Consider the following 22,511-nt stretch of genomic DNA (forward strand, 5'->3'; position numbering starts at 1 on the left):
AAACAGATTGGCCCCAGTCGGACGAATGATGTGCAAAAGCACTCATTGCTCCTGATGTAAAACACACATCAATTTATTTAACATTAGCATATTCAAATTAACATTCTAAATTATTGTTTTGACAATATTAGCTTTAAGTCATGAAAAAAGATGTGGTCTTTTACCATGAAAGACTAAAGCATTTTATTATTAGGCTTCAGTTGAATTGGTTTCAAATCCCTCTCAGCAAAGGTATTGCCTACAGAGGTTTAACAAGGCTGTCTGTCTTATCTTTTTATATTGCAAAGCTTATCATGAGGGTTTATTTTGAACCTTCACATGCTCAGCCTATGAATAGTAATTTTAGAGGTGGTAAATCAAACATAATGCCACCTACAAATTAAAAAGGAACCAAACCAATGACTTGCTTAATAATTATCACATAATTAACATTGAGAATATTACATTATGTATAATTATTAAAAAATAACACCCTTTGTAAGAAACATGCATTACAAATGGTAAACATAATCAGGTCATTTAGTAGTTTTTCTATAATTCCATTAACTTTCATTTATTAACAACCTGCTTATATCTGAGGCTAATTTAGATGCAGCTGTAGTTTTCTTCATTTGGCTTCTTTCTTTTGCAGTTCTCTATTAAAAATAAATAATAATAACAATAATAATTACAAAACATCTATTACAGGCTTTTACTTTAATTGTGCAGAAGTAGTTTCTCCAATGACAACTGAAAAGTAACGTAAAAGTAGGCTATACAGCAATCTTAGCTACTGACCACCACTCACTGGTCTGATATGGTCTAGCTGCCAGAACAGACCTTCGGTTGGGTTCCTGATCATTTCTTGGCTTTCCCTTCTTTATGAGACAATTGGTTAAATAGAACATGTCATTGTTTGTTATACAGTGTATTTATTTGCAATGAATGACATCCTAACTTGTTCAATGTTATTTCATATTGTATTTTAGTCGTATAAATTGCTCTTACAGTAAGCTGTAGTGTATTTAAATATTGGATTTGCATTATAACCCTGCACTACCCTGTTAATAATTGCTTAATAATGAGATATGTTCACAATTAAAACCAATGCTTAGTATTTAATAATTTAAATGTGATTTCATTTTAATAATGAAATACATTTAGTAATATTCTATGGTACAGAGTATCTTACTTGCATCAGAAATGTTAAGCAATCATGTATTTGTGCAATAAAGATATGGAGAGAATACAATTAGACAGACACACTACATCACAAAAGGACGGAAAAACAACTAAAGCCATTTTAGACATAACGCTGGCATTTTCAATTTGAAGAAAACAGTTTGGGGATTCTTGCCATTTTAAACCATTACACCCAAGAGATGTACCAGCAACGAAAATCAATCCCTATTCATGAGTAAAGCCCTTTACCATAATTAGTAAAGTTCTGAGGCACAGTTGTAAAAACTTGTGGTGCTATTGTAAAGCACCCTCAGTGAATACCCTGTACAACTGCTAAATTGAATGGTGACCTGATCAATAATCGCTAAGTCTCTACAGTAAGCCCAAGGGGACTGTAACCTTCTGATACACTAAACTAACTGGATAGCTCTAATTCCTCATGCCACTAGTGTTTACGATCCATTGCATTGGCCATTTCCCCTATTGGGAAAGTTATTATCCCAAATCTAACTGGCACAGTTCATTGATTTGTGCGATGTTGCTTCTGCTTTTCAGAAATGGCAAACTATCATATAACCCGCTGCTTCAGCTGTGGTATATAAAAATCAATTTAGCCACCTGTGGGCCTGTATTCTTTTCCCTTTGTTGACACACTGTTAAGCAGCTCAGAGGCATCCACATGAACAGCATTTATCATTTACAAGCACAAATCCAGGAGGCCTTGTGAAGAAATCGTCATTATGTTTTTTTTTTTTAAATCTCTTTTGAGAAGTCTCTCCTGTCTTTTTAGAAGAAATAGATCCCCCCACCCCCCCAAGACTTAATTGCAGTATTGTAAGGCTAGTATGCTCAAGACATTGATAATAGAAAATAAAGCATTTGTCCGCTGGTCAATATTAAATTGAAACTTGCAGTATACTTTTTTTTCTTTTTGAAAGGGAGAGTTCAGGGATTATTTTAAGAATCATTCAATTTAATAGTAGAAATACAATATCAAAATAAGGACTACAGTATATATGACAAACATCATCTTTATATTTTGAGTGTGTTCAATGGTCCGTCCCCTGCTTATTCAAATCATTTTGATAAAGCAAAGCAGCATTACAACTCTTGACAACCAACTAATCAAACTACGACTAAGGCTTCTGAGAGCACTGCAAAGCAGCCTTCAAGTATGTTTTTAAACGTTTTAACCATCCATCACTTCCCAACAGTGAGACTCTGTTTTGTTACATAAGCATTTGCCCTGTTGTAGTGTTTTTTGTTTTGGCAATTGAGAAAAAGTGAGAGATTTGTGTCCGATTTGAAATAAAAAGGACGATGCAGCGGAATGTTACCTGATTGAGAGACAGCTGTGACATCAAGGTGTTCTCCAGAATCTCCTTCCTGCTGGCTCTGGGAGCGTCTCTGATGCACTGGTAGAGTTCCTGGGTGTGAAGACTGCTCTGCTGACAGACTCCGTGCTCCGTCTGGAAGACCTTGGCTCTCATGTAGGACTGGTTGGAGGCCACCAAGAACTCCTCCTGGCACCTCTGGGAACAGAAGCGGGTGTCCAGGGCAGTGTTCACCTGGTGGCTGGTCAGCTGGCAACAGAGGCACAGCGGGTTCCCTTCTGCATCCAGCGCCTGCAGGTAGCCCTTCTCCTGAGAGTCAGCCGCTGCCTGTGAGGGCATGGCTGAGCTGCAGGCTACACTTTCAGTGGTTCCATTTACAGATTATCCTTCAGCCCTGCATTGTGAAATCACAATTTTACTAAAACATAAATATAGCAACCTCAAACAAAATACCTGAAACAACAACAACACAGTGTTTAACAAGTACAGGTGAACAAAAAGGTAAAAATAGTTTACATGTAGATCATGGACGTTATGTAATTGCACACTCTTAAATCCTTGATCCTGAAGACAAGGGATTTCACATAAAGAGGTATTAAAGAAATAATGGACCCAAAGCTTTTTAGAATGCTTCTAAATTGTGTTTCAGTAAGAGGATGACAAACTTAGTACAGTGCTGTACTACTACCTAAGGCAGGTAACCAAGTGAAACTCCAAATATGTTTTCATTTGTGGATTGATAAAAGGCATTTTATAAAGTCATACAAGCTTTGAATATAGAAGGTTAATTAATTGGAATTTAGTTGAAACTAATAAATTCTCTCAGGAAACATTGGCAAACTCATTGCTATTGGCATCCCATTAAAGAGTAAGTAGCAGGGTTCTGAAAAATATAACCTTACACGTCCCCATGTGTTGCTACAACTGTTTAAATAGCCTACCTGTAATTTTTCTTTTCAGTGTTAACATCGTGACAACTTTTTACACTTCTAGTTTAAGTCTGTTTCAAAGCCCTTTTAAAAATGTCCGCTCTAGTGCACTGAGAGTGTAAGGATTATTGCCCACATTGTCAAATAGGTAACACAGCAATAACAATCCATGATGTGGTATGGAACAGAAAAGCCAGAACACTTATGTTTTGCTTTTATAAATCGCTCTTCCTGCAGTGATTTAGAGAACAGATCTTAAACCCCAGTGCACTAGAGCGGCCATTTTGAAAAGAGCTTTGAAACAGACTTTAAAGTTCTACGTGTAAAAACTTGTCAAGATGTTAACAATGAAAAGAGAAATTACAGGTACAGTACATTATTTAACGGTTGTAGCAACACGTGGGGACGTGTAATTTTTTGGAACTCCGCTACTTACTCTTCAACAGGGAATGATGAGGAAGCAATCTGTATTAAAAAAAAAATCACCACCTGTTTTTCATTTTCAACACATTGTCAACACCCCCCATCAAGCATTTGCAGCTGCTGCTCACGAAAGAACACTTCTATGAGTCTGCTTCTCTTTTATTCTACAATGGTTAAACAAAGTTTATTGAATTGATGGAATTTCAATACTACTTAGCAGCGATTAACATGCTGAGTTTCAATGGGCTTTTACACAGCTTGCAGCTCCTTTCCATATGTTCTGCGTGAGGAACCCAGCAAGCAAACTCTTGTTCCCATGGTAACTTTTACCAACCAATGAGATTGTACTTTATCAGACTGTGGGTTAAACTAGTCTTCCTATCTAAATATGTCTAAAGATCTCTCAGTTTACAGAACATAAGAATGACTGAAATGTCAGACACACCTACTCCTTAAGACACCCCAAGTTGCCAGGCACCAGTTTTTCTGGGTTGTGGGAGCTTAAAATTAAAATTACATTGAGAATTAGACCTCAATGCAACAAGGAACTCATAACCCTCCAATCCAATCATTAACTAATATACAATTTACCAGGTGTCAGAAATTCTGGGTTTGACTGCAATCGTATTGTATTGTACAATTAAAACATACTGATCAGGGATTTCATTGGTTTGTTGAATCACCTTCATTCTGCTTTTCTTTGCAAACAACTTGCATGGTTCTGCCGTCTTTCTGTGCTTTACAGAGTGAAGCTTGTGCCACATCCTTTTTGGTAGGGTATCTGAAAAACCAATGTACCAGAATCAAAGAGGTGATGCCTTGAAGACCTACACCATGGTTACACATTAACAGAAAAAAGCAAGCTTTCCTTCAAACAGGGTACAGAAAAGCAAACTGATAATATGCCTCATGCAGAGCGATAAAGGCTGAGCTCATGGCTAATGTACAAATTGATTCTGAAAAATATCCAAAACCTTTCTGCATGCAACTTTGTGCGACCCTCTCGAGGGACTATAGGAATGATTTTCAAATATTAGACTTTCACCGTTTAATTTAGATTTTTTTTTTTTGCAGTTTCGTCTCTAGCTCCTGTTGAGAGTTTGGAGCTAGCACAGTTGAATTCTGGAAATCTGCTGTTTATGATCTGCGGGGCTACTCCCAGGATGTAAGGAATCTGCATAAACGAGACCTAGTGGTTGCACTTTTTAATTTCAAACTAGGGTAAAAAAAAAGAAAAGAAAAAAAGAAAAAGTCTCTCAAGCAAAGTCTGTTCAGCAGTGTGCTGTTTCATCTGCTTAACAAGCACAGAGCTACCTGAGCTAAATATAACTCTTCCGAGCCTGGGGGAGTTCTGTAAAATAAGAAAAATCCACTGGCCTTCTTGTGCAGCTATGTCTCTTTGCACCAAAACTGGAATGCAAAGTGAATAAAACATTATATACAAACACTTCTTTGCATGTTTAACCACATTACAACTATACATCTGTACATAGTAACACTGAACACTGGAAAAAAAAAAAAAAAAGTCACTTATATCAAGTAAATTCCTTTCGCACCTTCGGTACCAGTTTCTATTGCAAGCTACGCAATCTTATAGACTGCTGCATCAATCCCAAGCATTCAAACCCCTCTGTGCTCATATTCGTTCTTTGTAGGCTTATTACTGGTTCATCTGCGCTAATCTTGTTAAAGATGTAAAGTGAACTCTTTCAACAAAGCATAAACCTGCAGAGAAGCTTGAACACCATTCCCATGGATTAGTAGATGCCAATAGACCCATTTAAACAGTGTTCCTTACTGCTACTGACTGCAGTAGGTCCCATTTGTAAAGAATAAGATAAACTGTGCAGAGTATACACTTTGCAGAGTATGATCACCTTGATCGTCTAGATTGGCAGAAATCAATATAATTACATCGAATTAGCTTTTAAAACAAGTCAATAATTCATTTCTGTCTCTTTCAAATTTTAAGTAGCAAAGAATCCAATTCTGTTTTGTAATGGCTTTCGGACATTCTGTACACCCATCCACCCCTCCACCCCCCACCCAGGAGGTTTTCATCAGTAGTGTCACTGATCAAATACACTCTCAACAGCCAATCTGTTATTATACTGGAGTGCAGTACAGTAAAATACGAGCAATTCACAAATATGTAATATACAATCCTTTTGAACAAGTCTGGGCGGCATGAAAGGGTTACCATTTTGGCCCATACATGTTTTTTTAAGTAATAGACTACTGAGAAGAAAACAAGTGTAACCTAGAAATACAGACCCAGCTCACAACTATTTAAGAACTGTTTTAAGCAGGGATAGAAACATGACTTCCATTGCACAGCATTTTGATTCATCCCTCATTTTACTATGAGTTTAAAAAGTCACACCTGAGCTTGTTATATATATACACTGGGGCTAATCAAGCACATATTACAACATGGAGTGGGTGAAACTGCTATGCAATATGAGTCTTATTTCAACCCCTGATTTTAAGGAATGTCCTCTAAATTTAAACTGGGAGAATAAACTTTCAACCTTTTTTAAAATAGTTGGGAAAAGGCTTTGTGAACTGCAAATTTTAATTTAAATAATCAAAATTGGCTTTTGTAGACTGGAACACTGATATTGTCAGACCTGCACACTGTCTCTACTAAAGAAAATGTGCAATAAAATCACAATAAAGCACTGCTTAAATATCACCTAAAATGTTGATTTCCTCACACTTTATTATTGACAATAAGAGACACAAAATCCTCCACCCCTACTCAAAATCAGATACAAATATATTTAGTCTTAATACCTCAAGAACTAAAATGTGAAAAACTAAATATGACCACTTTATTTATCTTTGTGAATACAATACTTATGCTACTTTTGAGCATTTAATAGCAAGCTCAATAGAGATGAAGTACCCTACAATAGTAAGTATGGAATTAATATAACACAAAATTACACACACTACTTAATTATTACACTACATATTTTATTTATATGAATATACTTATTAAATAAACCTTATGTAACAGTAAAGTGTTTACTGGTAAATGTACAGCAATTAAAAAAACTAAGACAACTCTGCCCTTTTGTATTTTTTGTCGTATATGTTTGTAATCTTGAATAGTTCCAGTGATTTTGTAGCAGTTACTGCACCCATCTTGTCCTTTTCACACACCCACATACCACAATGTAATATATTATAAAACCATGTCATATAATAATAGGGATACATGCAGTTGTCAAATTAAGTTAAGGAATTAGAAGGTAAAGGCATTCAGCTGTTTAATATATTTCCTAGGTTTTCCACATCTGCTGCTGCTCCTCTTCTATCTGAAAACTGCTAAAACACATGTTTTTAATGAAGTGCTGTATTTAATGAATCTGCAACTTGTTGACTAGACATTCGAAGCCCTTTCATGCATCGCTTCGAAGAGTAAAGCTGCATGAAAATAGAAACCACTACCATCTACTATGCCTTTAAATGCATTGGTGTTTTGGAACGAGGTCTCATTTTTACACAACCTTTTCTGTGGGAGAAAGGGTCAGACAAGAAATAACGGTTGTAATTATTAATTTATTTTTACTACAAATATGTATTTCTGCACAGATGGGTAAGGGCTGACAATATCTTCAACAGCAGCTGAGCATCTCCCCCACAATAGCTGGCATATCAATTGTCTTCAAATATGATTTCCTTTTTTAAAATGATCCACAGGATGACAGTACGTCCTCTGGGTTTCAAGAAACCGTGACAGCACAAAATCAGAAGGTGTAAAATTCTAGATAATATAGATTACAAAACATGCAATGGAATGAAAATATATCAGACAATATTATCTTGTTTTGTAATTACCGTCTTCAATATTTTCAGATGGAGATTTATTGCATTGAGATTTTTCAGGTTTCTGTTTTTCCATTTCCATCTCATTAGTCTGCTCAGGATCTGTAAGCATGTTGCTGTCACTCTCGCTGTCGGTGTCAGAAATAACAAGGCAGTCAGTGTGGGACAGGCCTTCTAGCAGCTGCTCCTTCTCTGAGGTAGCTTTGTTACTTTGCTGTCTTCCTTCATTGCTGGGGCCTGACAATACACAAGAGAGATATGGTGAGTTTCTGGTGTTTGTAATAACCTTCTTCTAAAAGATCATTCGCAAGTTTGGTGTTTTGTTGAATAACTAAAAAGTTTGTTTACCTAGATGTGGACTTCAAGCAAATTGGGTACAAAATCTAAAACCAACATATGTCATGACCCTAGGCAACAAAGAAGAGTTCAATAAATCTTTATGCTGATGAAACCATTGTTTACCAAAGTACTTTCATTAGTATCAGTGACCCGAATAATCACTTGCAGGCTTTAGCATCTTACTTAAACATTGGTAAACTATTTTTTTTTTTTTTGGCAAACATCAGAAACTTTGCAAATTGCTTTTTTCCTCCCCAAATACCTCTTTGATGGCTAAGTTCTTCCTGATTCACATAAAATTAAATTTGAAATAAAAAAATGTGTATGCTCAAATAAATGGTATCAAACACATTTTAACTAAAGTTAACCCAAAATACAATACGCCAGCAGTCTGAGGTCATAGGTCAAAGTGAAGAATAGTTCCCAGAGGAGTTTCCATAACATTGAAAATGGATGTAAGCACATGAAAAAGCACTGTGAAGGTATAACCTCCCCTCATGGGGGTTCCTTTATTGTGGTGTTAGTGTAGCACTTGTGTACGACTGAAGTCAATGAGAAACACCACACACACACACACGAAGGCTCAATGCTAGCCTGCTGAATTGACCTCTTGTATAACACTGTGTAACTATTTTTAAATTTTTTTTGGTTCCTGGGTAGTAAGTGTTATTTCCTAATTGCTTATGCCTCAAAAGTATAGAAAATGGCTATTATTCCCCACAAACTTTGCTTTTGTGACTAGGACAGTGATATTTTGAAATTTGCCTATTTTCCAGAACATTCCAGATAGATTCAGTGCTGAGTAAACTTGGAGTAACTTTCTAGAACTTTCCAGTAATATAAATAGAAGTATAAATACAGGGGTCTTAAGCCCACCAGTTCAGTTTAGTTCCAGCTGCCTAAGTGGATACATATCTGCATTTTTCTGAGATGGCATCAAGAGGCGGTTTTACCAAGTTTCCCTGCTATCTTTGCCTTTTGGACAGCAGGGACACCAAGGCGCACTACCACAGGCGGGACTGGCCACAGCGGACCGAGTTCTCTGTGGGGAGGAACAACGTCAAGTGGGAGCCACTGGTGGACCCCCGGAAGGTGCTGATGCCACCACTGCACATCAAACTGGGCCTTATGAAACAATTTGTCAGAGCTCTAGATAAGGAGTCGGCAGCCTTCAAGTACCTTCAAGACTTCTTCCCTAAGCTGTCTGAGGCAAAGGTCAAAGCCGGTGTCTTCGTCGGACCACAGATAAAGAAGATCCTGGAGTGCAATGAATTCCCCAAGAAGCTCACTAGTAAGGAGAAGACGGCTTGGAACAGCTTTGTCGCAGTGGTTCGGGGCTTCCTGGGCAATCACAAGGCCGAAAACTATGTGGAGCTGGTTGAGACTCTGGTGAAGAACTACGACACAATGGGCTGTAGGAAGTCCCTCAAAGTCCATATCCTTGATGTTCATCTTGATAAATTCAAGGAGAACATGGGAGCGTACTCAGAGGAGCAAGGCGAGCGCTTCCACCAGGATATACTGGATTTTGAATGCCGCTACCAAGGACAATATAATGAGAACATGATGGGAGACTACATTTGGGGGCTGATTCGTGAAAGTGATTTACAGCATAATCGTAAATCTCGAAAAACTACTCACTTCTAAATCTTTTGTAGTCATTTTTGTATTACTTTAGTATAAATACATGTTAATTTGGATTCATATGTTGTTTTTTTCTGACTTTATGTGAACGAAAAGACACACATTTGCCCGTTTTCCCATTGGAAATAGTGATATTTTGAAATATCACTGTCCTAGTCACAAAAGCAAAGTTTGTGGGGAATATTAGCCATTTTCTATACTTTTGAGGCATAAGCAATTAGGAAATAACACTTACTACCCAGGAACAAAAATTGTGTTACATAGTATACATAGCTCGTTCCTGTGCCCTTCTGAAACCAAAATAAACTTTACAGTATTTTGAAAAGGTGGTAGAACCTACTGCGAAGCAGGAGCTTGATTTTGTAAAAAAGGTGAAAAAGTAATATTCCCTCTGTGCTCGTTCTAATATAAGTACTGCTATTGTAAAGGGATGTGCAACTTAACTTACTACTACTGCTGCTGCTGCTGTGGCTGCTGGTCTCACACACCTCGCAGTAAGGCAATAAAGAGATGTTAGTGCAAGTGCACCGGGTACAGTTCCACTCCCTTTTCACAGCCTGTAGCTTTTTGCAAAGCAGTGATGCACCTTCTGAAACCCTTTGGGATCTCTGAAGTGCGAAGGGAGAATTAGCTTTCCCAGCCCAAGACTTTCTCTTCTGATCATGGGCCTGCCCATCCTTTTGCTCTGGGGCTCAGTAGCAACCTCGAGTATCTCCTCGTCAGCCATTTCCTGGGATCCTCCCGTAGTCATAGTCCCTTCCTCGACTGACTGGTGAAGGACCGTCATCTCTGCCTTGACTTCATCATTTGGTGTGCCAACAGAGGACTCTGTGGGTCTTTTCCTCTTATTTTCTTTGCCTGCCCTTGGTGACAAAAAAGGTGCTAATGTCGTGCTGTTTTTTTTTTTTCTCAAACTAGGAAAGAGAAAATTGTCACACAATTAACTATGCTGTAATTAAACAGGATTTTTAACAAAATAAATGTAACATACATATAGTACACGTTTGAGTGGAACATCTCAAAGTCAAAAGTCAAAGTCACAAAGGCACCAGCTGATGTACAGTGTTAAAGTAGCTATATATATATATATATATATATATATTATATATATATATATATATATATATATATATATATATATATATATATATATAGTACTGTGCAAAAGTTTTAGGCAGGTGTGAAAAAATGCTGTAAAGTAAGAATGCTTTCAAAAAAAGACATGTTAATAGTTTATATTTATCAATTAACAAAATGCAAAGTGAGTGAACAGAAGAAAAATCTATATCAATCAATATTTGGTGTGACCACCCTTTGCCTTCAAAACAGCATCAATTCTTCTAGATACACTTGCACACAGTTTTTGAAGGAACTCGGCAGATAGGTTGGCCCAAACATCTTGGAGAACTAACCACAGCTCTTCTGTGGATTTAGGCAACCTCAGTTGCTTTTCTCTCTTCATGTAATCCCAGACAGACTTGATGATGTTAAGATCAGGGCTCTGGGGGGCCATACCATCACTTCCAGGACTCCTTGTTCTTCTTTACGCTGAAGATAGTTCTTAATGACTTTCGCTGTATGTTTGGGGTTGTTGTCATGATGCAGAATAAATTTGGGGCCAATCAGATGCCTCCTTGATGGTATTGCATGATGGATAAGTATCTGCCTGTATGTCTCAGCACTGAGACCATTAATTCTGACCAAATCCCCAACTCCATGTGCAGAAATGCAGCCCCAAACTTGCAAGGAACCACAACCATGCTTCACTGTTGCCTGCAGACACTCATTTGTGTACCACTCACCAGCCCTTCGGCAAACAAACTGCCTTCTGGTACAGCCATATATTTCAAATTTTGACTCATCAGTCCAGAGCACCTGCTGCCATTTTTCTGCACCCTAGTTCCTGTGTTTTTGTGCATAGTTGAGTCGCTTGGCCTTGTTTCCACGTCGGAGGTATGGCTTTTTGGCCGCAAGTCTTCCATGAAGGCCACTTCTGACCAGACTTCTCCGGAACGTAGATGGGTGTACCAGGCTCCCACTGGTTTCTGCCAATTCTGAGCTGATGTCATTGCTGGACATCTTCCGATTGTGAAAGGAAGTAAGCATGATGTGTCTTTCATCTGCTGCAGTAAGTTTCCTTGGCCGACCACTGCGTCTACGGTCCTCAACGTTGCCCGTTTCTTTGTGCTTCTTCAAAAGAGCTTGGACAGCACATCTGGAAACCCCTGTCTGCCTGGGAGAGACCTTGCTGATGCAGTATAACTACCTTGTGTCTTGTTGCTGTGCTCAGTCTTGCCATGGTGTATGACTTTTGACAGTAAACTGTCTTCAGCAACCTCACCTTGTTAGCTGAGTTTGGCTGTTCCTCACCCAGTTTTATTCCTCCTACACAGCTGTTTCTGTTTCAGTTAATGATTGTGTTTCAACCTACATATTGAATTGATGATCATTAGCACCTGTTTGGTATAATTGTTTAATCATACACCTGACTATATGCCTACAAAATCCCTGACTTTGTGCAAGTGTACCTAGAAGAATTGATGCTGTTTTGAAGGCAAAGGGTGGTCACACCAAATATGGATTTGATTTAGATTTTTCTTCTGTTCACTCACTTTGCATTTTGTTAATTGATAAATATAAACTATTAACATGTCTATTTTTGAAAGCATTCTTACTTTACAGCATTTTTTCACACCTGCCTAAAACTTTTGCACAGTACTATATATATATATATATATATATATATATATATATATATATATATATATATATATATATATATATATATATATGTGTGTGTGTGTGTGTGTGTGTATATATATTTATATGTATGTGTTCTTATAAGTGCATGCTGTGCTAAGTAACTTCCAAACATTTAATTAAAAAAAAAAGAAAAAAACTTTGATACTGAAAGATAAGATATTCACATGTATGTCTGGGCTTAGTAACATGAGAAAAAAAAATCTTAATATAATAAAAGTACAAGAACTTGCTGTTCTCACATAAAACATGGAATCTATTTTTATTTTAAAATAACTAAGGTTTTTTTTTTTTAAATACAATTTCTTAAAATGTGTTTTTGCTATTTTAAAAATGTAAAGCAACCCACTTTCAAGCATACAATTAGACATGCTACGGGTTACTCTATAATTTTATACTTGAAACAATGTGATAAATAGGGTTACATATTCCTCATTTAAATATATCTATAGATCAAGTATAAAAATGCAAATGTTTTCAGTTATTGCAAGCCTGGTGGTGTAGAGTCTGGATAGGGTGTATTTTAAAGCACAGTTTTATATTCACTAAGAAAATGTACCCTTATATAGTTCATCTATAAATGTAAAAACACTCAAAAGGTTAGAGTGTGTAGGGATTCTAAATCAGATGTATAATTATTTGACAAAACCATTTACAACAAAAATCGAGGTAGCATGCTATAATAGTAACGCTATCATCCACTTTACCCTGTTCCAAGTAATGTGCCAGTGGGTGTCATTTTATGATAATTATAGAGGACTAATGCTAATATTTCAAATGTCATCTATCATAAGAACTATACTATGAATTTAAAAGTAATAATCTCAGAGGATGGTTAAATGTAATTATTTGTAAAACTTTCCCTTATTTCCTCATTGTACTACAATTCAATCAAAGTTTATTTTTGTAACTATGTATTATTATTATTATTATTATTATTATTATTATTATTATTATTATTATGTATTTTGTTTTCTGCCTCACTAAGCAATGCAACTACTATTATCAATAGCTTCACTGTAATCTGACCTTCAATTTAAAACAAAATGTGTCTGGTAAAAGGTGAACTGTTTTAACTCCAACCCAAGTACTTCTGTATTAAAATACTTTACAACAGTGGGGTTTGATTCTGTGATCTTAGAAAGAGTAAGAAAACGTTTTAATGATTGAGCTTCACAGAGTCCATCTTGCTGCTAAGATTTCTATAAAAAAAAAAAAAAAAAAACATACTTGGAATTTTTATTGATAAATAAATGTACAGGTAAAACAGATTCAAATGTTTTGAGATTTTGTGAAATGCCTGAGAATGTTCTTGCGCTTTGCCTGGTTGGGGTAATTTTGTTTTATAATTTTTATGTTGAATTTCATTAGATCTTGCATTATTAGTTTTGACGTTTTGCAACATGCATTTCTTTCAACTTGCAACACTATTACAGAAGATTAGGAGTGTATTTTTGTCTCAGTAAGGTGATGATTCTCGAATTTGTGCTTGGAATTTGAAAATTTTTAATGCACAGTACTGTCTGGCACTGACGTACTTCCTCCAGTCGTTGCACTCCAATTGATAAAGCGTGAAAATGTCTAATATTAGGAGAAATTAGCATGTTCTGGTTTTACATGTATCAGGCATTAGCTGTGTATAGGTGGTAATAGATCACATTACCACCAAATACTATTAGTCACGTTGGCAGGGGAAGTCAAATGTAGAATTTTGTGAAGTTAGAAAATAAGATAAAAATGCCAGTGAGTGATATTAACTATTGTATCATATAGGCATAAAAAAGGTGAAAAAAAAGCCATTTCTGTTTGACTTGCATTCTAAAATAGAAAACGTTAGTTCCCACCTACACATTTATCTTAATCAAAATCCCACTTCATAAACAGCATGCAACATCTTAGAAAAATATCAACAATGCTCAATGATTTAATCATCAGTAAATATGAAATAATTAGGAATTCAACTTGATCATCTATCTATTGTAATTACTTTCTTAGGCTTTCCATGTTTGTAGAGACTTAAAGCAGAGGAAGTTATGATAGATTATGGCAGATAATTATTTCATTACAAGCTAGGCAACCAAATGTCAGGTTGTATTTTTCCATAGGCAAGTTAATAAAAAAGAAGCACAGACCCACTCATAAAATGAAAACAAATGAGCCACACAAGCACTATATTATCTTAACATTAATGTAGGTTCAGTCGTTTAAAGGGTATTTTTATGAAATTATCTTTTTAAAAGGTATAATTTTGTGAAGATGCTGGAATCTTGCTATGAAGCTTCTAGAATAAGGTAATGTAGGTTCCAGCCGAGCTCTCTTCATTAAGTAAGGCAGCAGCATATTAATGTCTGCTTATTTAATTCCGGTGTTGTAGAGATTATAAAATGTCAGCATCTGCATTTTTATAACATTATTGTCACTGCACCATTACAAATGGGAAATAAAAAACTGATCCTAGAAATTACTTTTTGTAGCAATGGTTTACCAGACATTTATTCTTTGATAATTGTGTTTCAGATGATTTATTTAATAACTTTAAATTCAGCATCTGTCAGAAGCCTATTAAAAATGGATTACATAATGTGAAATACAGTTGCAGTCTAAAGTATTGGCACCCTGAGCTTATCATACCATAATTCAAGGTAACAGATTAAGGACAAGCATTTAATAAACTTTAATCACTTTCTATTGCTGTAAAACAAAAAGCAACACACAACATTTCTAATAATTTAACAAATAATCTTTATCAAAAAAGAAACTCATTTAATTTAAAGCATTCGTTCATTACAAAAGTATTGGCACCTTTGCTTTAGTATCTCACGTGTTACTTTTATTACAGCTTTCAGACATTTACGATAATTCTTAACCAGTATGTCACATCTTGTTGGTGAAAACTGGACCCATTCTGTCTTGCATATTTTCTTTAGATCAGCCAGATTGGATGCACAATGCTTGGCTACAGCTTTTTTCATATCAGTTCAAAGTATTTCTATTGGGTTGAGATCTAGTGATTGCTGAGGCCATCCCAGAACATTTATCTCTGTTTTCTTCAAGAATTCCAGAGATATGCCTTGGGTCGTTGTTGTGGTCGAGCAGATGGTACCCTTGTACTTTGTAGAGTGTTTTGATACATGGCTGCATTATTAGAACTTCAAAACACACAAAATGTCTCCAGTTCCTGGACTTCTAAAACCTCCCATATTATGGTCGAATCATTTCCATGTTTAACTGTAGGTATAAGGTTTTTTTCATTGAAGGCTTTCACTTTTTTCTCAAAACATACTGTGGTCCATTTTTGGGGAAAAGTTATATTTTAGTCTCATTGGACAACAGAAATGTGTTAAAGAATGCTTCAGATTCCTGCTGATATTTCTTGGCAAATTTTTGTCAATTTGTTCTATGCATTTTCTTTGCAAGTGGTTTGCAACGAGGTCTATGTGCATACAACTCTTCTGTGTTCAGGTCCATCTATACAGTTCTTTCAGGGCCAGGGCTTCTAAATCTTTTTTTAAGCCCTTGGCTGTTAATCTTGGATTTTATTTATTTATTTTTTTAGCTGCTTGGACAATTCCACTACATGCTGTACCCGAAAATTTTCTTTGGACACCCACTTCTTTGAAACGTTTCAGTTAAATTTGTTCTGTGGTACTTCTTGATTATTGCTCTGATTGTGGATTTTGGTATTCCATCAGTGGTGTACTGACTATGATGTTTATGTGCACATAAATGTAAAAAAAACCTTGAAGGAGAATGTCAGAAATGTAATTGTCAAGATTTTAGTCTTAGACCTTGGGAATGGGAAAACATCACAACATTTATTCTGAAATAGAACTTTTAAAAAAAATGTCACAATAAAATAAAGGCTACTGGTACATGGCATTGACTGCTTACAAAACTTAATGACAAGATATATTAGAAGCAAAATATATGGGTCTCTATATGGTGTCCCTTACCCCAAAACCATTTAAATTAAAAACAGTAAAAGAGAATCATGATCACAGCATATAAACCAATAATACAATACATTGGCGTGCATAGTTTCATTAAACACGGACAAGTGGTTCCTCTAACATAGGAGGGGAATAATAATGCTGGTCTTAATCCTGACTTAATCCTCACATCTTCAGGGATAGTAATCATGTTTACAGGCCTTTTTGTTTTTTGAAATCTTTTAAAGCCTATTCATACTCACTCGCACAGGATTCCTACCTTGCGATTTAATATCCCCCACATGACTATGTCGAATGATCCTTAAGGATGTTCTCATTTTCACATTAAACACTAAAACTCTCTGTTTACTCTGTTTATATATATATATATATATATATATATATATATATATATATATATATATATATATATATATATATATATATATATACACATACACACACACACACACACACACACACACACACACACACACACACACACACACACACACACACACAGTACTGTGCAAAAGTTTTAGGCAGGTGTGAAAAAATGCTGTAAAGTAAGAATGCTTTCAAAAATAGACATGTTAATAGATTATATTTAGCAATTAACTAAATGCAAAGTGAGTGAACAGAAGAAAAATCTAAATCAAATCCATATTTGGTGTGACCACCCTTTGCCTTCAAAACAGCATCAATTCTTCTAGGTACACTTGCACAAAGTCAGGGATTTTGTAGGCATACAGTCAGGTGTATGAATAAACAATTATAGCAAACAGGTGCTAATGATCATGAATTCAATATGTAAGTTGAAACACAATCATTAACTGAAACAGAAACAGCTGTGTAGGGGGAATAACACTGGGTGAGGAACAGCCAAACTCAGCTAACAAGGTGAGGTTGCTGAAGACATTTTACTGTCAAAAGTCATACACCATGACAAGACTGAGCACAGCAACAAAACACAAGGTAGTTATACTGCATCAGCAAGGTCTCTCCCAGGCAGACAGACCGGGGTTTCCAGATGTGCTGTCCAAGCTCTTTTGAAGAAGCACAAAGAAACGGGCAACGTTGAGGACCGTAGACGCAGTGGTCAGCCAAGGAAACTTAATGCAGCTTACTTCCCTTCGCAATCGGAAGATGTCCAGCAGTGCCATCAGCTCAGAATTGGCAGAAAACAGTGGGACCCTGGTACACCCATCTACTGTCTGGAGAAGTCTGGTCAGAAGTGGCCTTCATGGAAGACTTGAGGCCAAAAAGCCATACCTCCAAAGTGGAAACAAGGCCAAGCGACTAAACTATGCATGAAAACACAGGAACTGGGTTGCAGAAAAATGGCAGCAGGTGCTCTGGACTGATGAGTCAAAATTTGAAAGATATGGCTGTAGCAGAAGGCAGTTTGTTTGCTGAAGGGCTGAAGAGCAGTACACAAATGAGTGTCTGCAGGCAACAGTGAAGCATGGTGGAGGTTCTGTGCAAGTTTGGGGCTGCATTTCTGCAAATGGAGTTGGGAATTTGGTCAGAATTAATGGTCTCCTCAATGCTGAGAAGTACAGGCAGATACTTATCCATCATGCAATACCATCAGAGAGGCATCTGATTGGCCCCAAATTTATTCTGCAGCATGACAACGACCCCAAACATACAGCGAAAGTCATTAAGAACTATCTTCAGCGTAAAGAAGAACAAGGAGTCCTGGAAGTGATGGTATGGCCCCCACAGAGCCCTGATCTCAACATCATCGAGTCTGTCTGGGATTACATGAAGAGAGAGAAGCAACTGAGGCTGCCTAAATCCACAGAAGAGCTGTGGTTAGTTCTCCAAGATGTTTGGGCCAACCTACCTACCTAGTTCCTTCAAAAACTGTGTGCAAGTGTACCTAGAAGTATTGATGCTGTTTTGAAGGCAAAGGGTGGTCACACCAAATATTGATTTGATTGATAGATATATATATATATATATATAATATATATATATATACTATATATATATATATACTATATATATCATATATATAGCAAACAATTCTAAAAAAAATTCAAACTTTAGTTTTTATCAATCATAAACGATTGTATGAAAATGTATGCATAATTCCCACTCTTCTTTTAGTAAATTAAACAGATGTGTTTGTCATTCAATCCCACTGAAGCAGGCAAAACTAATGTTGATCAGCATTCTTATATCTTGCTGAGAACTAAATGAATCCATTTGCTGAGAGAGGGTTGAAACCAAGCACTGTGAAGTATTAAAGTCAACTAGAGGAAATAATAGCCTACCAGATTAGGTAGACTGCTACTTTGTAGAAAGGTGCTTCAATACTTATCTTCACTTTGGTGTACTGTATGTTTTTTTTTTTTTTTTTCCTTGAGTGTTGTTGTATAAAAAAACAAAAATAATAATTAACATGTTCTAAATTGTAATTGTTTAAATTCTAAATTGTATGCAGACCTCTATGACTATCCATTGCATTACCATAGGATTACCTGAGGTAGTCTAACTGTGGCAGGCTGGCGAGTGGATAGAGGCCCAGAGACAGACTGCAGTTCAAAAAAATAACTATTTTATTATAAATAAACAAAAATAAAGTGCACAAGGGCAAAATAACAGATACTCAAACACAAATAAAGCAAAAACAAAACTCACAAAAATAAAGTTTCCAGGCTGGGCAATGCCTTCACTGGATTTAGAAAATTCAAAAACCACAAAACAAACACCAACCTGCTTCCTCAGCTCCCTCCTCTCCAAATGAGAAGCAGAGGCCTCCTTTTATATCAGGTGGCTGGGCGCTGATTGATCGTTAATCAACCTAATCAACTAATCAACCCCAGCCACCTGAACATAATAAACCCAGGCAGGTAGGGGAAGTTAACCCCATCCCTGCCAATTTAAAGGGCAGAGCTTTGCTCTGCCACACACCTCCCCCCATGTACAACGTACACCGGCCGCAATCGGCCAACTCCCCCCTTCCCCCCCACCCCCCCACCCCCCTCCCCCCAAGAGTCCAATTATGTCCCTTGGGTGGGCTGTTATGGTGGGTGGTGGTGGGCGGGGTTGATGTCGGAGCCCCCAAGCCTTCTTTGGTTGAGGGGGCCCCGAATCTCCAAGGTAGCACGGCGACGGCGGCCCGGCTCCCTCTGGTGGCGGAGGCGGCGACGGCGGCCCGGCTCCCTCTGGTGGCGGAGGCGGCGACGGCGGCCCGGCTCCCTCTGGTGGCGGAGGCGGCGACGGCGGCCCGGCTCCCTCTGGTGGCGGAGGCGGCGACGGCGGCCCGGCTCCCTCTGGTGGCGGAGGCGGCGGCCCGGCTCCCTCTGGTGGCGGAGGCGGCGGCGGCGGCCCGGCTCCCTCTGGTGGCGGCGGAGGCGGCGGCGGCGGCCCGGCTCCCTCTGGTGGCGGAGGCGGCGGCTCCTCCCTCTCGGGCTCTGAGAGCGACGGCAGATCCTCCTCCCTCTCTGGCTCTGGGAGCGACGGCAGATCCTCCTCCCTCTCTGGCTCTGGGAGCGACGGCAGATCCTCCTCCCTCTCTGGCTCTGGGAGCGACGGCAGATCCTCCTCCCTCTCTGGCTCTGGGAGCGACGGAGGCTCCTCACCCCTCTCTGGCTCTGGGAGCGACGGAGGCTCCTCACCCCTCTCTGGCTCTGGGAGCGACGGCAGATCCTCCTCCCTCTCTGGCTCTGGGAGCGACGGCAGATCCTCCTCCCTCTCTGGCTCTGGGAGCGACGGCAGATCCTCACCCCTCTCTGGCTCTGGGAGCGACGGCAGATCCTCACCCCTCTCTGGCTCTGGGAGCGACGGCAGATCCTCCTCCCTCTCTGGCTCTGGGAGCGACGGCAGATCCTCCTCCCTCTCTGGCTCTGGGAGCGACGGCAGATCCTCCTCCCTCTCTGGCTCTGGGGACGACGGCAGATCCTCCTCCCTCTCTGGCTCTGGGAGCGACGGCAGATCCTCCTCCCTCTCTGGCTCTGGGAGCGACGGCAGATCCTCCTCCCTCTCTGGCTCTGGGAGCGACGGCAGATCCTCCTCCCTCTCTGGCTCTGGGAGCGACGGAGGCTCCTCACCCCTCTCTGGCTCTGGGAGCGACGGCGGCTCCTCACTCCTCTCTGGCTCTGGGAGCGACGGCGGCTCCTCACCCCTCTCTGGCTCTGGGAGCGACGGAGGCTCCTCCTCCCTCTCTGGCTCTGGGAGCGACGGCAGATCCTCCTCCCTCTCTGGCTCTGGGAGCGACGGCAGATCCTCCTCCCTCTCTGGCTCTGGGAGCGACGGCAGATCCTCCTCCCTCTCTGGCTCTGGGGACGACGGCAGCTCCTCACCCCTCTCTGGCTCTGGGAGCGACGGCAGCTCCTCACCCCTCTCTGGCTCTGGGAGCGACGGCAGCTCCTCACCCCTCTCTGGCTCTGGGAGCGACGGCAGCTCCTCACCCCTCTCTGGCTCTGGGAGCGACGGCAGCTCCTCACCCCTCTCTGGCTCTGGGGACGACGGCTCACCCCTCTTTATTGGAGTGACCGGGGCATCTCCCATGTCTACCGCCAGGTAATTAACCACCATGAGGGCAACCTCTGGGAAGGAGGCCGGGTGGTGCTGTTCCTCCCACTGTTCCCACCTCTCCCCATCTCGACGCCACAGCGTGTTGATAACTATGGGGAGATCGTGGACGAGGTCTGCCTCAGGGTGCATCAACCAGTCCCAGATCTCCTGGGACGGTGGTGAAGGTGGTGGTGCTGGAGGTAGTGGGGTGGCCCCTGATGCCCGGGGTGAACACGGCACCTCTTCCTGGGCCTGGTTGTAGGGGCATCCTGCCCAGTTGTGGCCGTCCTCCTCACACCGGCCACACCAGTTTGCCGGTGGCACGTCTGGGCAGGACCGCCAACGATGGTCCTCCTTCCCACACCAGGAACACCAGGGGAAGAGGCTGGCCGGGTCCTCCAGCGGTGGCTGCAGCAGCTTACATTTCTTCAGCTGCTGCTTTTCCTGCCTTTGCCGCTGTCTGCTCTTCTTTCCCATTTTTTTTTTTTTTTTTTTTGAAAAAAAAAAAAAAAAAAATTATCCCAAAAATTCCACAAAACAAAAAAAAAATACTGCTCTGAGCCTCTAGGTGGCGATATCCCACTTCTGACACCAAATGTGGCAGGCTGGCGAGTGGATAGAGGCCCAGAGACAGACTGCAGTTCAAAAAAATAACTATTTTATTATAAATAAACAAAAATAAAGTGCACAAGGGCAAAATAACAGATACTCAAACACAAATAAAGCAAAAACAAAACTCACAAAAATAAAGTTTCCAGGCTGGGCAATGCCTTCACTGGATTTAGAAAATTCAAAAACCACAAAACAAACACCAACCTGCTTCCTCAGCTCCCTCTCTCCAAATGAGAAGCAGAGGCCTCCTTTTATATCAGGTGGCTGGGCGCTGATTGATCGTTAATCAACCTAATCAACTAATCAATCCCAGCCACCTGAACATAATAAACCCAGGCAGGTAGGGGAAGTTAACCCCATCCCTGCCAATTTAAAGGGCAGAGCTTTGCTCTGCCACACTAACCTACAGCAAATATTGTTGAGGTGGAAGACATTGCTGTCAAGTGCTCAATACTATTCAGATAAGTCAAATTAACCGAACTCTCGAAATCATTATTTTGTACACCGTATACTTATTCCCCAATTTACAAAAGATGCAAACTAAAAATATAATATATCATCTATGTGAATAATCAATTTATCTGGAGAACACATTTTGCCCCATTTATCTTCAGATAAATAGACACTTTTAGATTTTGCATCCGTCATTTTTCACACTGCAGATTCACAGCGAGGCCACTAGACCTACAGTGCCAGAGGACAACACAGATCTTTCGGCTCCACTGCAGAACCACTGGTGCGCTGTGAACTGTGCATTCCACTGCCAACCTAAGCTCTCCGTACCCAGGTGGTGCTCGGCCAATTGTGCGCCGCCCCCTAGGAACCCCCGGTCATGGTCGATCTCCAGGCTATAGGGCGCATCCTGCACTCCATGTGGAGCCCCTCATGTAAAAGTTTTAAGCGGATGTTGTAGCAATGCATAGTAAATTGTTAGTTAAATAACATCTTACTGATAACAACAGTGTTACAGCCTGACAATAATAGGTTCTTGTTATGTTTAAAGCTATATTATTATTATT

The sequence above is a fragment of the Polyodon spathula genome, chromosome 11 (assembly GCF_017654505.1).
Source record: "Polyodon spathula isolate WHYD16114869_AA chromosome 11, ASM1765450v1, whole genome shotgun sequence".
Lineage (NCBI taxonomy): Eukaryota > Metazoa > Chordata > Actinopteri > Acipenseriformes > Polyodontidae > Polyodon > Polyodon spathula.